This window comes from Antedon mediterranea, chromosome 1, assembly GCF_964355755.1.
Source record: "Antedon mediterranea chromosome 1, ecAntMedi1.1, whole genome shotgun sequence".
NCBI lineage: Eukaryota > Metazoa > Echinodermata > Crinoidea > Comatulida > Antedonidae > Antedon > Antedon mediterranea.
This window is the reverse complement of record NC_092670.1, coordinates 10,562,443-10,575,257: the sequence shown is the minus strand read 5'-3', so window position 1 is coordinate 10,575,257 and position 12,815 is coordinate 10,562,443. Positions and strand designations below refer to the sequence as shown.

Below are 12,815 nucleotides of genomic sequence, written 5' to 3'. Positions count from 1 at the left end.
CCACGGCAGCCAGCAGTGCAGCGCCTACCGAAGGATGAGGCAATGAGAGTAAAGCATCTTGCCTAAAGATGCAATTAGTATGGTACAGATAACCTCAAACCCATGCCTATCACATGCTAGTCCGATATTACCATTACACCATCACTCTCCAGTATATACAGCACCCGCAGCAATTTCTAGACGGTCTCCCATCCAGAACGCAACCGGGCCCAACGTTGCTTAACTTCGAACCAGTGTCTCAACGCAGTATGGCCGTACTCAGTAAACAGTATGTATATTTAAATATATTAACAAGATTCTGTTTTCTTTTTCATTTGTGACTGCATGCTTCAAAGGTTCATGTTACAGTGCACAATATATTCCTTGACTCTTTAATTTTGTATTTTAATTTATTTATTTAATCTTTCTTTATTCTGAAATACACTTTCAATACAATGTACTGATTTCCAAAGTGGTTCAGTTCCTCCAAAATCTCATACTAAACCACTTTTTTATTCTCTCAATACTTATTTGATATAAATAAACTCCAAACAGCTTTATTCATGTTCCGCCTAAATCATAATAAATTACCAACTCAATTTTACTCCTATTTTCAAAATTTTAATCATTCTTACAACACCAGATCTTCAACTGCAAAAAATCTATACGAAAAGCATACCATATTACTTAGAAGAACATCTTTTATTTACAATGGACCGTATATATGGAACAACTTACCGCTCAATCTAAAAGCAATAACCATCATAAATACATTTTTTTTTAAATACAAACAAACACTTATTTCAAACTATTTAGAACATTAGTAATTCACAAATGCCTTAAGACTGTTTTTTTTTTCTTTTTTGTGCCTTTTTGTTTAATTTTATTTGTCAATTTGACGAAAGAAAGAAGTTTGTTTTTGTTCTCTCACTTAAATTAAATAATTAAATATATTACTTATCTGGAGGACCAAACTTAAAGCCTTGGCTTAATGCGTCCTCCTCACACAATTGTATTTATTATTAATTTATGTTTCTGTTCATATTGTATTGTATTGTATTGTATTGTGTGAAACAATAAACTAAACTTGAAAACTTGAAAAAGCTATATATACTGTATATCCCTTTCTAGATCATATATACAACATTGTACTATATTACTTTTTGATTCCTAACTAGACAATGCCATTGGACAAGTCAACATCTGAAGTTAAAACATGTGGTTGGTTTTTTTTTGTTCAAGTTATCATCAAGCCAGCAGAGGTGAGGAGAGTGCAGTGTATTAAGTAATACTGTGGTAGCTATGTGAAAACAACATATGAAAAATTAATTGATGTTAACCTTCATTTTCAAACAAGATACTAAATTATGCAGATGCTATTATTTTACATGCAGAGAACGTGTTTTAAATAATAATATCTAAGAATAGAGACAAGTGGAAGACAAACATTACAATATATTTGAATTTTAATAGCATCACCATATAATACTATATAATATTATAAAGTTTGAAAGAGGAAAATTCAGTAAAGGACAATAATCCTTTTTATGTTTACATTTTATGTCATTTAATAGCATCACCATAATATAATAAAATAGATTCGAGTTGAGATAATTCAATATTACTTGTTAGAGACATTAATTTTGATGAGAAGGTCATGGATTTCTATACGTGTTTCACAAGTCTGTATTTTCAGACAAAAATCGCGGTCGAAATAAAAACAAATAAATAAAAAAAAAAGACAATAAATACAGACTTGGGGCAAGTCTAGCTTCAAAGGTTCATTTTACATTGCACACTATATTCCTTGACTCTTCAATTTTGTATTTTAATTTATTTATTTAATCTTTCTTTATTCTGAAATACACTTTCAATACAATGTACTGATTTCCAAAGTGGTTCAGTTCTTAACTACATAAATATAAACAAAATACAGTATATAAATGGACAAAAGAAAATATAAAATTAAACCTAAAATTATCAAAATCAAATTAACACAATTAAAGTAAGTACATTTAAAGGTAAAAACAGAAATAATTGAAATTTTTAAACAAGATAAAAGAAGTTTTGCTGGCTTTTAGAATTAATGAAAACAAAATAGACACTCAAGAGTCAAATATTGATTTGACTCTTGAACTAAATTGGAAACCTCACATAACATATTTAACTAAAATTATCTTGAGAAACGTTGGAATTTTAAAGACCCCTTCCCTGCAATTTTGGACGTTTTTTGGAAAATAATACATATATATCACTTTAAAAACATTAAACCATGTCATTCCTTGTCTTAAATGTACGTTTTATGGTAAATTATGATAAAAAGTGAGAAACAATGCACTACCTAAGTAGCTCGCGGCGATCGACCTCTCGTGGACGGTCTTAGGCTTAGTTTTGTAGGCCTAGCTGGTAAACAACGATAACGTACGAACATCGTAAGCTAGCTATATACCTAGCCTGACGTTGTATAGTTGCTGCATTAATTGTCTTTCTATTTTTGCCAGACTCCGTTGATACAAATTGGGGAAAACCCAGTATTTTCGCTGAAAAGTTAGGAGTCTTCCATTTGTTTTGGCTTCACGATCGATCGAAAAGTGGGCGAATTACAGGTGAAAAACAAAACTTATCAATCCGCGCGCAATGCATTTTGGGATTTATAGCGGGCCGCTATAATTATTAGAATCGATTTATTTTTCACATTTTTAACCGTTTAAAGACGAAAAAAGTTATCGCAATAGGACCATATAGTATTATTTTTACATTAAATATAGTTTGTGATCTTAAATTAGATCTAAAAAACGTAGGGAATGGGGCTTTAAGTAAATTGAAGTACATACTTCCTTTAAACATCTTATTTTCCCTGTATAATACTCTTATTTTACCCTATTTATCATACTGCAATGTTGCTTGGGCTACAACTGTAGATAAATTTACTGGATGCTGCCCCTGGACAGGTTCTGATAACACAAAAATTAATTCTCTCTGAATCTGTTCGGGAGCACCTAAAAAATCTCATACTAAACCACTTTTTTATTCTCTCAATTTACAGATGAATCGCCCCCATAGGGACGTCCGAGATTCGTTTCTTCCGGATCGATACTGGGTTTTAAGCCAGTGTTCACAATTTGTCTCATCTACAAGGTTGCTGATGGAGTGCAAAGCACTTTTTAACCAAAAGCAGTTAAACAATAAAACATTAAAACATCTTTTGTATTATTCATTGAAAAAGACAACTAAAAACAACTAAAATACATTTCAAGTTAAAATTCAATCAAAAATTAGTACTTAATTATTATCTTTCACCCCGAAATTTCTTCTACTAGATGAATGACCCGGTCTGTATTTAGGAATATAGTTATTTATTGAATATACAAAATCCAAGAAAAAATAAAATAAGTTAAATTTAAGTAAGTTATAAAAGAAGATACAAACAGTATGATGAACTAATAAAATCACCACAAAACATTAATCTTAAACGTCAATATAACAAGGTAAAATCGGAATATGAAACGCTTTACGAGCACGTAGTTAGAGGCATTCATATAAGATCTCGTGAAAAGTGGTGCGAAAAATGTGAAAGGTCATCAAAATACTTGTTGAATCTAGAAAAAATGAGAGGTATAAAAAAACTCAAACTCTGACATTTTAAACATGCAGGTCAGTTTCTTTTCTGAACTATATAGATCTGAAAACGACACACTTACAGAAAATTTAGGATCATTTCTAGATGGCATTACTTTACCGAAACTAGATAAAAATGTATGTGAAGGTATATCTATGAGGAATGTTTAAATGCACTAAAAATGATTGAAAATAATAAAAGCTCTGGGTATGATGGGCTCTCACCTGAATTTATAAAAGATTCTGGGTTAACGTAGGACAACTAGTAGTGAATGCATTTAATGATCATACAAATTTAGTGAATTAACAAAATCTCAAAATAAAGGTGTCATAACGCTATACACATAGTCATAGTCATAGTCATATAGTCATAGTCATATATACTTTATTGTCCATTTAAAAAACAGAAATGTGATTTGAAAACTGGCAAAATACAAAAATATAAATATAAAATACTATTTACAAAACACACACAAAAAGTTAAGAGGCTAAAAATTGTTAAAATTAGATAAATATTATTATTATTTAATTATATTATATGATTTATTATTATATTGCACTAACGATGATTTAAAGTTTATATAAAAGCATTAAAAATACATGCGTGAGCTATAAAAATAAACAAAAGCGGTTACGTTTTATCTTTGTACTCTGGAGTTATATAAGTGTATAGCATTAGGTACAAACGAGCACCTAAACCGTTTTGTTTTGGTATTAAGTGCATGTAGTCTTATGCCAGAATTCATGAGGGCAAATTGTTTGTGAAGAGGATGTGTTTCATCATCAATGATACTTTTTACTTTTTTTTTTTTTACTGTGGCGGGAAAAGATTTACCCCGCCACTCACTAGATAATTGGCGTCCTATTAGGAGTCATTTAAACATAGACTATAACATTCTAACCAAATGCTTAGCAGCGAGACTAAAAAAAGTTATTCCATTATTAGTTATGATCAAAGCGTTTTTGTTAAAGGAAGAAATATACACTAAAATATAAGACTAATTGAAGATATCTTGTCTTTAAAAAGGCATTTGACTCGATTAATAGATATAATTACAATAATGATAATGTATAATAAAGCAGGTCTTTTATTAACCAAATGTTTTCATACTTTATGATTTTTTTTATCATTTACAAAATTGTAATGTTAGAGTGTTTCATGAGGGACTGTGGTGACATTTTACGAAATGATCCTTCTGCTATGAGTGGTCAATATGCGATACAGCCAGTAATGGAGGACCAGAGGTTACTGTCTACTGTGACATGAAGGATGATGGCGGTTGGACTGTAAGTATAAAAACAATAATTTAGATATTAGAGTGAGTAAATGTAATACAGAGGCTGCAGCTTACTATTCGCAGTTAAACACTACGAGCTAACACCTAACTGAAAAAAAAAGTATATCAAATTCTAAATTACAATATACTAAATACATCTTCTTTATTATTGGTCAAGTTCTTACAATAAGATACTTTTTTCTTATTTTCATCAGTAAAATGGGTTTTATTATTGTTTATATCTTTATTCATTTTTGCCAACGTCAACAACCATCTCGCATTGTGCAGGATGGTCCTGCATTTCAAAGCAATCTTTGAAACATGCATTGTGCACAAACACATGTATATAATTACACATTTGTCATGCATCATGATCATATCTTAAATTGTTTGTAACTACTGTGGAGTTGCTTTGCGTCAGGGTGTTAAGTAATTGGTCAGATGTTTTGCCCTACTACAGTATGACATAATTTGTACTTTAAGTACATTGAGAATACTTCGACAAGTAATTCTGTGGTGGAACTCGAACTTACGACCGACCAGATCACTAACCTGGCGTTAATACCTCTACACATCTTAAGTGAAGTACAATACTATCTTATTCATTAAGTACTATCTATGGTCATTACCAGATATTACAAAGAAGAGAAGATGGATTGGTCGATTTCTACCGTAGTTGGGCAGAATACAAAGATGGTTTTGGAAATGTGAACTCAGAGTTCTGGCTTGGTAATGAACAGATACACCGTATAACATTTGATGGCAGTTTTGAGCTTCTAATAGAGATGACTGACCACTTGGATGAAATGAAGATCGCAAAATATTCTCATTTTCGTGTTGGTACTGAGGACTCTAACTATACTTTGAAAATCAGTGGATGCAATGGAACTGCAGGTTAGTATAAAAATAATGTTAGAATTACGACTGATTAAACACAGCTAAATGATAAGGAAATTGACTACTGGGAAGGAACATGAGACATGTACTGTACCTAAGCAGCGGTGGCGTCAGGGTCTAAAGTCAGGGCTAAAGTCACAAGACACAGCAGCGTTCTAGCATAATTTGAGGTTGTCTTTCCATTAAATTTAGCTTAAAGAAATTAGACAAACATTAAAAGAAAAGCTTCTAAACATCTGAAAAGTAGAACAAAACAATTCTAATAATGATATTGACGTGAACCTCATGAAAAAATAATTCTACGCCTTTGTGAAATAGCCCCATAATTTCACTAGTTATGTCATAATTAGACCACAATATTTAAAAGTTTAAACAACAAATAATAATCATTTGATACTTTTTGATTATCAATTGATGTCGCGTCTCAAATATAATGTAAAGCCCAAAGGTGATCACCTTGAATGCAAAGTACTCTGTAAACTGTCTATGAAGTACATTTTTGGTATGGACCTCCCACTTCGCAATTCCTTCTTACAGGCCTGAAACGAATCTAACTATATTTAAATGTGCAAATGCACACACAGTACAACAATAGATCATGTTAAAATTATTAAACTGCATTTACTGCAGTTACTACATTTACTGATTTTAGTTTGTTTTAATGTAGTAGGCAATTATGAGGCAGTCAATGCAACAGTATGTGTATGATTAATGTAGTAGGCATTTATGAGGCAGTCAATGCAACAGTATGTGTATGATTAATGTAGTAGGCATTTATGAGGCAGTCAATGCAACAGTATGTGTATGATTAATGTAGTAGGCATTTATGAGGCAGTCAATGCAACAGTATGTGTATGATTAATGTAGTAGGCATTTATGAGGCAGTCAATGCAACAGTATGTGTTTGATTAATGTAGTAGGCATTTATGAGGCAGTCAATGCAACAGTATGTGTATGATTAATGTAGTAGACATTTATGAGGCAGTCAATGCAACAGTATGTGTAAGATTAATGTAGTAGGCATTTATGAGGCAGTCAATGCAACAGTATGTGTATGATTAATGTAGTAGGCATTTATGAGGCAGTCAATGCAACAGTATGTGTATGATTAATGTCGTAGGCATTTATGAGGCAGTCAATGCAACAGTATATGTATGATTAATGTAGTAGGCATTTATGAGGCAGTCAATGCAACAGTATGTGTATGATTAATGTAGTAGGCATTTATGAGGCAGTCAATGCAACAGTATGTGTATGATTAATGTAGTAGGCATTTATGAGACAGTCAATGCAACAGTATGTGTATGATTAATGTAGTAGGCATTTATGAGGCAGTCAATGCAACAGTATGTGTATGATTAATATCCAAACAAGCATTCTAAATAATTGCACAAACAGGTTCGTAGAGTGAACAAAATATAATTACTACCAGTAACTACAGAATTGAGGCATGGCATCACAAAATCGGCGTAGTGTAAACAAATTTTAAGATATTTATAGGCTATATTTGTAAACTATGTTTAATAAGCTTTAAAATGAGGCGTTGTTTATTAAAATTGGTTTATTAAATCACTTCATGTATATTTATCCATAAAAAAGAAATCAATAATACAACGGCAGCCAAAAGGCTGAAAAGTAAGATTTTGCAATAATTGATAAAAATAATACAGTATATAAATTTGTATAAATAGTAAAAAAAAAAAAAAACAAATTAATGAAAACATACGAGTCACTATTTATAGCTTAGGAAATCTTCATTTTGAGAAAATCAACAATAAAGTAGCGACTACGATTAGCTCGGCCTGGCCTAGCCCACCGATCAACGCGGCAAAACTTTTTGTCAAAACTCACTATTTATTATCTCTTCAATAACGGCTAACTAGTCGAAAATATATCACTGTGTGGTACATTATATTATATTTTTTGTTATTTAAAAAATACATATGGATAAAAATAACGATTAAATTCCTTACTAAATGTTGCAACGTTCAACACATTCATTACCTGTTCTAATTCAATAGGATTTATAGTCAGTGGTCCCTAAACAAGGAGCCAATGATATTCAAAATCCGGCTCTATGGATTTGTATATTCATGCCAAATCCCAGCTCAATACTACAACGAATAAGGGAGGAGTAGTACTTTATTAATCGCACTTTTTACTTATCATATAACTTTGGCTTTCTTCAATATTAAAATGCATTGCTTTTAAAGTATAATAACTCTGACAAAAAAAAAATAAAATAAAGAATATATGATATATAAGAATAGTTTATAAATTTGTGTTTTATTTTCCCTTTTATATCAAATATCTTTTATTTTATTTGTAATAGAAAGAAAAACAAATATTTAAAAATTAATTTTAATTTAAAGATGTATGAAGTAAACTAAAGATGATTTAAGATTTTGTTTGTTTAGGTGATCCTTTGACATCACGCCACAATGGTCAACAATTTTCAACGTCTGATAGAGACAATGATAAGAGAAGCGGTAGCGGGATCGGTACTAACTGTGCTGAGTATAACAAAGGTGTTTGGTGGTACAATAGTTGTCATCATTCAAACCTGAATGGGCTTTACCTTACACCAGGTACAGAGGGTTTGACAGGCACCAGCTGGTGGAATTTCCATAGTAGGTACTACAGTCTCAAGAAGACAGTGATGATGGTTAAAAGAGCCCCATAAAAGAATGTTCATGATTCAGACCTGAATGGGCTTTATCTTACACCAGGTACAGCTCTATGGCATCAACTGGGATCGCTATTTTGATCGTTTAAGACAACAGTGATGATGGTTAAAAGAGCCCCATAAGAGAATGTTCATGATTCAGACCTGAATGGGCTTTATCTTACACCAGGTACAGCTCAATGGCATCAACTGGGATCGCTATTTTGATCTTTTAAGACAACAGTGATGATGGTTAAAAGAGCCCCATAAAAGAATGTTCATGATTCAGACCTGAATGGGCTTTGTCTGACACCAGGTACAGCTCATTACAATGGCATCAACTGGGATCGCTATTTTGATCTTTTAAGACAACAGTGATGATGGTTATAAGACCACCATAACAAATCAGAATCTGTAATTATTTAATAATTTAGATTCTTCTTTGTTTCTTTTAAATTATCATTTTGCTTTATCATTGAATAATTATTTTATTATAATAATCCAAATGTTATAACATATTAATCAAATATATTGCCATATCAACTGTTATTTGTTTAAAATTTATTAAACGGAATTTTTCATTTTGTATTTTAAATTATATAATATTAGTAACAATTAATGTTTTATTATTAATCATTTTTAAATATTATACCAAATAATCATAAGTCATTCTGTAAAAACAATATTAATTGTATTATTTAAAACTATGCTAATACAATAGTAACATTATTATTATTGTTTTTAATTAATAAAATCAAATTGATATCTAATCATAAATCAGTATTTCCTATATTTTAATTAATAATAATTAGTAATTTTTAATCTAATTTAGGAGTATTTTCAATGGATATTTGCTGAAGTTTTTAAATTGAATCTAGTTTTGAAATGATTAAAAATTAAATAAAAACTTACAATGAATGTATATTATATATATATATTCAATTGGTTTTGATCAAGGAAATTAGTGACATAAAGAAACACAAGATGAATGCTAATGTATTTTCCAAGGTAAAGTGAAAGTATTAAACTTTAAAGAGCAAATAAACAACTACAAAATTCAACTTTGAATGTATTAGCGTCAAAAATCACTTTCAGAAAAAAACAAAACTTTGATCAATTCTTTTTGTATGAATTTAACTTATTAATCTGCTTGATACTTTGATGTTTGTATGTTAGTTATACACATTTTTGTTACTGCACACATATGGGGTATCTAAATGACCGTAATGGTACCGGAAGGCTGTAAACTGTATTTGAGCATCATCCGCCATCTGGAATACAAGTTATGGGTCAAAATTCCCAACCTTTTTTCCACTTTTTGTGTTTTTCTCTTCGTTATACAAATTTCTGTTTCTGCACGTAACCATACATATGGGTATCAAAATGACTGCAATTGTACTGTGAAGGTTTTAAACTACATTAAACAAATTCACAAAGTCAGGAGGGTAGGGGGGAGTTGCGGTAAAGGGAATAGTGGGGATTTTTGCTTGGGCTAATGGTAGTAGGCTCTCAATTTGAATTGAATTTTAAGTTTGGGGTGGGTCATAGGCCTATCAACATGGCTGAAACTCTACTGGAAATGTTTTAAACTATATTTTTTAAAAACTGTCACTGAGGTGTTATGGGTTGGAAGTGATGTATGTCTAAATATAATTTATACTAGAAACGTCTCAAACCTTAAAGTTATTCACTTTAGGTCAAAAATTTGAGCCAAAAACAACAAGTTTACGTAATTAACAGGTAAATTAATTTGATTACATTTCATCTGGAAAATTATAGCAAGAAAATAAACAAAGATTTTAAACCACGAGTATGCTGCTAATTAGGATTGTTTACAACTCGTCACGGTTGAGAATGTGTTTCGCACAGATCGCGAGGAAGTTTTATGATTATGCATACAGAGTAGCCAAAAAAGCGTGTTGCATTATGAGATATGTTTTGATCGAAAACTTTGACTGGAAGTCAAAGTTACTTTTTTAACAAAAAAACGTCTGTATTTTAGTTAAATTTAGTAAAATTTTGGGTGAAAGTTTATAACTATTATGATACTTCAAAAGTTTTTTTGAATTAATCAAAGGGACAATACAGTACATCTTTAATATTTGAATATTGAATTACTTATTTAAGTGCTGCCATCTAATATATGGAAATGGAGATATTAATTTATGATTTGGCTTACAATTATGAGAACCCCTAATAAAACACAAATTTATGATGGACAAATCATCGACCCACAATCGATCCACGAAAAGCCCTTGTTCTGGATTTCCATTTCCATTTCTAGATTACAATTTGTCAAAACACAATCACAGTGTGATATTCTTTCTGAATCTCATTTTGTACATGCTCTGAAACATGTAGACAACTATTGAAATTGTGTAATTACTACAGAATTTTTGTATCCAAACTACTGAAATCAATTAGGCCTATAGCAAGTTGAGAACTCTGAACTCATAAGATTTGACCAGCTGGTTAGGACACAATGGAAGACACAATCAAAACACAATCACAGTGTGATAGTCTTTCTGAATCTCATTTTGTACATGCTCTGAAACATGTAGACAACTATTGAAATTGTGTAATTACTACAGAATTTTTTTATCCAAACTACTGAAATCAATTAGGCCTATAGCAAGTTGAGAACTCTGAACTCATAAGATTTGACCAGCTGGTTAGGACACAATGGAAGACACCCACAATGAACAGCTTCAGGCCTAAAAGAACAAAATTAAATTTAACTTCTTTATTTAATAATTTTACCAGTAAACTCACTAGGTAGGGTACATTAAACTTTGTCTTATAACAGTCAAATTTAACGCTTTAATTGTTTTATTATTACATCAGATTTGATTATTGGTCACTTTTTTTAAAAAGATATTCAAAAATATACTATTAGTGGGTTTTAGGTTTTAAGTGAAATTGAGGGTGAGGGATGGTTCCAAGTTCTGGAAAGGTTGGATATGTAATCTCGAGCAAAAGGGCTGTTTAAGATGTTTTGTTAGTTGATCATCATATTATAATAGCACTAAGCCAAAGTTTGTTCCGGTATCTCCTCCTCAACTGCAAGTCCGATAATAGCGCTGTTCGAGCTGGGGCACCTTTTATTTCTTAAAAAATGTGTTTTTAGACCAATTTCTTTGCAAATACCGAATGCTGTGTTTACTGATTCTCAAACAATTTTCCTACGTCACAATCAGGTCACTTAGAGGTCAAGACAGCAGGTGGTCAGCAGCATGTGCCCTCACATGCACCATTTCAAAAATGATTATCTAACGGGTGGTAAGTACAGTATTCTTGCTCATGTTTCTACCTTATGCCCGTCGCTCCTGCAAAGCATAAACTTGAGCCACCCTTTTGATGTTAACATTTAATGTTATTTATTTGGATATTTAATTATTTATTTTATGTAATTTATTTTCAATCATTATTTACTTCTTTCTAATTACACCACCAGAAAACAGACATTGTTAAGATTACCGTAAACATTCTTTTCACCACAAATCAAAATATTACAAAAATTGAACAACAGAAGACTGCAAGAATATTTAACTAAGTCGTTGTTCTCCAGTCGGAACTGTTACTAAGATGCTTTTGAAGCTTTACAAAAGAAGACAATTCCCCAGACGACAATGAAATGCATAAATGTACAAAAATATGATAGAAAATAAGCGACTAGGGGACATTAAAAAATATTAAACAGTAACACAATAAACGTCTATAATTTTAAATATTAAATACACAAACAAAACAAGAATGAAGAAACAGTAAAAGGTAAAGGTAAAGGTTTGTCCTCAAGCTTAACTGGAAACTGAGGAAATTCGGATTAGGCCCTCCACGGACCCACGGCAGCCAGCAGTGCAGCGCCTACCGAAGGATGAGGCAATGAGAGTAAAGCATCTTGCCTAAGGATGCAATTAGTATGGTACAAATAACCTCAAACCTATGCCTATCACATGCTAGTCCGATATTACCATTACACCATCACTCTCCAGTATATACAGCACCCGCAGCAATTTCTAGACGGTCTCCCATCCAGAACGCAACCGGGCCCAATGTTGCTTAACTTCGAACCGGTGTCTCAACGCAGCAGTATGCCCGTACTCAGTAAACAGTATGTATATTTAAATATATTAACAAGATTCTGTTTTCTTTTTCATTTGTGACTGCATGCTTCAAAGGTTCCAGTGCACACTATATTCCTTGACTCTTCAATTTTGTATTTTAATTAATTTATTTAATCTTTCTTTATTCTGAAATACACTTTCAATACAATGTACTGATTTCCAAAGTGGTTCAGTTCTTAACTACATAAATATAAACAAAATACAGTATATAAATGGACAAAAGAAAATATAAAATTAAACTTAAAATTATCAAAA

General features: G+C 31.4%; 1 pseudogene; it reads left to right on the top strand.

Moving 5' to 3' along the window:
- Positions 1-4,860: 4,860 nt before the first annotated feature.
- On the top strand, positions 4,861-8,454 carry LOC140041198 (angiopoietin-related protein 2 pseudogene; annotated as a pseudogene).
- Positions 8,455-12,815: the final 4,361 nt, after the last annotated feature.